Raw genomic sequence first — 5,211 nt, 5'->3', positions numbered from 1 at the left:
AATATAAATGGTTTGATGATTCTGGTATAGAGGAACCTGGGTGACCCACACATAGCCCTGGCCTAGACTCAAATTAACATTTTTGGGATGAACACTGATTGTCAGCCAGACCTTACCGTCCAACATCAATACTTCACAATAACCTCACAAGCGTTTTTGGCTATATGGGCACACATTTCTAAAATCCCAACTTGAGAATATATAACTGCATAGGGAACACCAAATTCTATATCACCTAGGTTCTCCAATTACAGTCTATCCTCTCCAGTCTAAGGGAATCAGGTTCAGCATTTTCTACTTGATTTCCTTGCTGATTAGGATGGGTTTTGTTCTTTGGGCGTAGGGGCAGAATCGCATACTGTATAGTCGAATAGTCAAACCCTCTGGCACTGGCCCTGGGGGGGAACTACCTGAAAAAAATAAAGGATCAATCATATTCAGGAAGGTATGATATAAAAATTGTTATTTTTCACCAAAAGTTACACCATGTGAGAGAACAATAGACATATCAATTACTGGCTCCTCATAGGCTCATTATCCTTATACAAACTGTAGTCAGTCCAATGTTACTGTATATTTATGTAAGGAACATTCACATTTTTTCATTTGTCATAGCGCATTGGTTTAGAAGGATTTTTCCCATATTTAAAATATCAGTATCTGGAAACGTTCATTGTTAGGGATAGTTTACACAAGATTAGCTAATATCATTATGAGCTCTGTTTGACTACACTGTAAAACATTTATAAGTCATCTGAAAGCTTTTTAAATGTCCATGCTTACTAATCCTAACAGTACTTGCTTCACTTTCAATATACATATGACTGTTTTCCTGTTTACACATTTTATATGTAGTGTCCTTTAGTGGGACTTTAAATGTTTAAGGGTTAAAAAAAGGGTTTTTAGTTCTAGAACTTGGTTCTCCACATCAAAAGTGATGGGTGGATGCCTGTTGCTGCTCACCTGGTACCTGTGTGGGCATAGGTATCAATCAATCACAGTTTTTCTGCAGGTATTTTGTGGCCCATGGGCTATTTTAGCACCTTATTGGGTGAGTGGCTGTCAATTGTTTAAATGCTTGAGATCTGAGTTGTAGGGGGACCTCATAGAGCAGGGGTGTCAAACCCTGGCCCCCAATGTTCTTTTTTTGGGGCCCCAAAGGAATCATAAAATTGAACTGCAGCTGGCCCACTGCTGCATTGAAATAGCACCGCTACTACACTCCCCAGCATCACTGGCGTCTATAGACTCTCTGCCTATGCATGGCCCCGCATTGGACTGTTTTATAGAAGCAAGTAATGCCGAGAATTTTAGTAGCAGCTCTATTTCTAGCATTCCCCTCAGCTGTACTTTTCCTTGCTTCTCCAAGGCATGGACTTGAATGGTTGGATTTTCATAGAAAAATATTGGTATTATTATTGTTAGCCTGTGCAAAAAGGTTACGATTGAAATTTAACTCAGAAGCCTACAAATAGAGAAAGAGGCATGAGATTTTTTCCTAAAAAACTCTAATAAAAGCTTTTCTGGATTAAATGTGAAGCAAAACCTCTTTGTTTCCATATGAAAAGGTTTTTTATCTAATGAGAAGGAAAAACGTCCTCAATTTTTTCAATAAATTTCAAGGTTGGCCCGCGACTTTGTCTAAGTTTTTCATTTTCTGTGTATTTGAGTTTGACACCCCCTGTCCTAGAGCCATGACATTCTGATAGGATGATAGACCAGGGCAGTTGGCCCTTATTGCCCCAAGAGGATTCACTAAGCTGAAGCTTAAAAGGATAATATCCCACTGGCTCCCATTATATGGGACAAGCTCCTTAGGGAAATTCTTACTCGGCTTTGGAAGTGTCAATAATGCTTTTGGATCTGCTTACCACTGCCTATAGTATTGGAACTTTGCATGTTATGTTGGAGTAGTAGTGGCTGCTGCCCTTAACCTCTCTCCATCCACCCCCAGGGGTTTAATCGCTTCACGCTTTGCTCTTTAATTTATGTCACTTTTATATTAGAATAAACCTTTTTTATACCTTTCATATAATGGCATAACGCAACATTTTAATAAATAGAGTAATTAGTGAGATTTTTACTTGTGCATCACATACAACTTGCAGATCTGCCACATAAATTGAGACCCACCTCATTATTCTAATGGCTGTCTGCAAAGTCTTGTAGCTCTGCCCACTGGGTACACCTCTGGGTAATATTTGGATAGAAATGATACAGGAATCATTAGTACATTCAAACTGCAAAGCAGCCATTCTACTGTAATACAAATGAACTTCTCATGGGAGCCCAGGATCCCTTCTATCAACAATATACATTTGGGTACAACCTTATATTGGGTAGTTTACAATAGCTGTAATGAAAGTACTCACGTTGCCGCCTTTTCTAGGATAAAATACCAGCCTGGCCTTTTTTTTCTATTACTAATACTGGCAATAAGTCCATTTTGTATTAACCAGGTCTGACCAGATGACCCTGTGTTTGCTTTCTGTAATACTGTTTACTTACCTTTAGCCAAACTTCTCTCAGAGCTAGTCATCTTAGAAGTCTGCCACTTGCAGAAGAACCTGTATTATTATTATTATTATTATTATTATTATTATTATTAATAAACAGGATTTATATAACGCCAACATATTATGCAGCACTGTACATTAAATAGGGATTGCAAATGACAGACAGTGATATAGGAGGAGAGGACCCTGCCCCGAAAAGCTTACAATCTAGTATGCAAGAATGTTAGAAAAAAGAAAAGTTGAGATTCTTGTGCTGCAAGAACAGATCAGCAAAGTATATACAGCATAGCGTGCAAATCACCAGGACAGAAATAATGTGACTGGGAGGTTCTGCTTACAACAGACATAAAGGAGGTGCTTTCAGTCTCCTCCTATTACTTCATGATCAACTGGAAACAAACACATAAAAGAGGAAGAGACATACACGCCTATGTTACATTCTCAATACACACGTGTCATGTGAAAGATAAAGACTAAATTCTCTTTGTTGTACATAGTACAATGCCACTGAGATTATTATAGCCCAAACTAGAAACAGCATTCTTAAAGTCTATGAATAGCTAAAACTTTTTCTTGTTTTGGAAAGAAGGAATGGGTAAAACTGTATGCGTCCATTAGATTTCCCTTTTTAGACTGCTGTCAGGTAACAGGTGTTGCATTTGGAAGATTTACATAGTGACCACTGTAATATTTTATATTTCCCATCAGGTTCTGTCACCCTAACTATGATTACCGAGACAACAAATACCTACCATTCAGGGAAGGAGACGGTGCTAAGAATTTCACAGTGGTTATATTTCGCTATCCATCATTTAGGAAAAGAAAAATGTTTTGTTTATAAACACTCCTCTCAAAATACATTTTTTATTAGAATTACAAGGTAAACATGACATTAAGTCCGGAAAGACTGCATACACACTCCTAATATACATACTGTTATTCTAATGTAAGCTGCAAAAGCAATTAGACATGAACAAATGATCCTCACTAGGGGGGAATAAGCACAAAATTGGAATTGCACATACTGACAAATCGGAATTCTTGTTTAGAAAGTATCTACATTAATCACTACTCTGTCCACCACCTCTCGGACCTCAGATCAGAGCTCCAGTAGGTACACTATTACACAATCACTGATCTCTGCATTTTGCATATGCAAGGTACATACTTCTGAGCCAAGCATTCTGTATTACAATTACTGACCCGGCATACTGTTACATATTACTGACCCCCTGCACTCCATGGTACATATATCTGAGCCCAGCTCTCGGTATTACATCTACTAACCCCTGCAATTTTGCACAATATACTACTGACCTCTGTCCTCTGATTACACACAAACAAATCCCTGTACTCCGTTACATGCTACTTGCCATGGCTCTCAAACAATGTACACCCAAAAAATGGGCCTAGGCTGTTTTTTGCAATATATGTAAGTATACAGTGTATATGGTAGCATGGTGGCTCAGTGGTTAGCACCCTGGCCTTTGCAGCCCTAGGTCCCAGGTTCAAATCTTGGCCAGGGCACTGTCTGCATGCAGTTTGCAAGTTCTCCCTGTGTTTACATGGATTTCCTCCCACATTCTAAAAAGACACAGTTAGGTTATTGGCTTTCCCCTAAAAATTTACTTTACACTATATTAATGACATATGACTATGGTAGTAGATAATAATAATAATAATAATAATAATGTGTGCGATATGTCCATGTACACAGTGAAAGAATAACACTTATATTTTAGGTTGGGCCAATAGCTTTTCAACACTTGTACTCCATCTTTAAATCAAATATGCTGATGCAGATATTCCAATAATGTTTAAAAAATTCTATATATATATATATATATATATATATTATATATATACACATTTTTTTATTCTCATATATCTTACATTCAAATCATACCTGGTGATTCTACCAGAAAAATGAATCCACAAGCTCCTTCCTTCTTCAGGTGACAGCACATTCCACAGTAGTCACCACAAAAAAACATCTTTTGTTAAGGTTCGGCTCTGTCTTTTTGGAATGTAAAAGGGTAATACCTAGTCATGGGAAACAACTTGCCTATTGTACACTACATTTTATTTTCTACAGTTGATATTTCTACGTAGAAGGTTATGTGTCTGTAGATAAGTCAGATGTGTACGTTCAGAGTACAGGTCTAAGTATAGGCATAGGCAGAAGAAGGGAGAGATTTTGGCACATGTGTGCAGCGGGTGGCAGATTGCCCTCAGAGATATTTCTAGAAAATGTGTGTATGAGTGACAGAAAGATGAAAACTTCAAAAATACTGCTAATACTATTTTATATGTAAGAATTGTGTTACGTTGTCATTTTGCACAATTTTCCACAATAGTTGATTACTGAGAAGTATCTGGCTGCTGGCATCTTCTATGAGAAATCTAACTAGCACCAATGTATATCGACTTTTTCAGTGTTAAGTGTTCTTATTTCAGTAAACATAAGCCAGACCGGTTAGTTTGTTTGCACATCATCATTGCTTTCTGAACTGCTTTTAAGAAAAAATTGTCTTGACATTAGGGTCATTTTTTTAAACTCATGGCGCTATTGCATGTATTAGCTAGGTATGTGTTGCATGATGGCATTTTTCTGACAGTTTTTCCTGACAGTTTCTGATACCTCTCAGGAATGAGGTCAGTGAGATCTCAATGTAGTCCATGTGCTTGAGTTCCT

General features: G+C 37.6%; 1 pseudogene; it reads right to left on the bottom strand.

The window, feature by feature from the left end:
* LOC140339937 (glutathione S-transferase omega-1-like) overlaps positions 1-2,539 on the bottom strand; it is an 8,460-nt pseudogene extending 5,921 nt beyond the window's left edge.
* Between the last annotated feature and the right edge of the window lie 2,672 nt (positions 2,540-5,211).

Source organism: Pyxicephalus adspersus, chromosome 10 (genome assembly GCF_032062135.1).
Source record: "Pyxicephalus adspersus chromosome 10, UCB_Pads_2.0, whole genome shotgun sequence".
NCBI classification, from domain to species: Eukaryota; Metazoa; Chordata; class Amphibia; order Anura; family Pyxicephalidae; genus Pyxicephalus; species Pyxicephalus adspersus.
The sequence above is the reverse complement of the archived record's forward strand: the minus strand, read 5'-3'. Positions and strand labels throughout refer to the sequence as shown.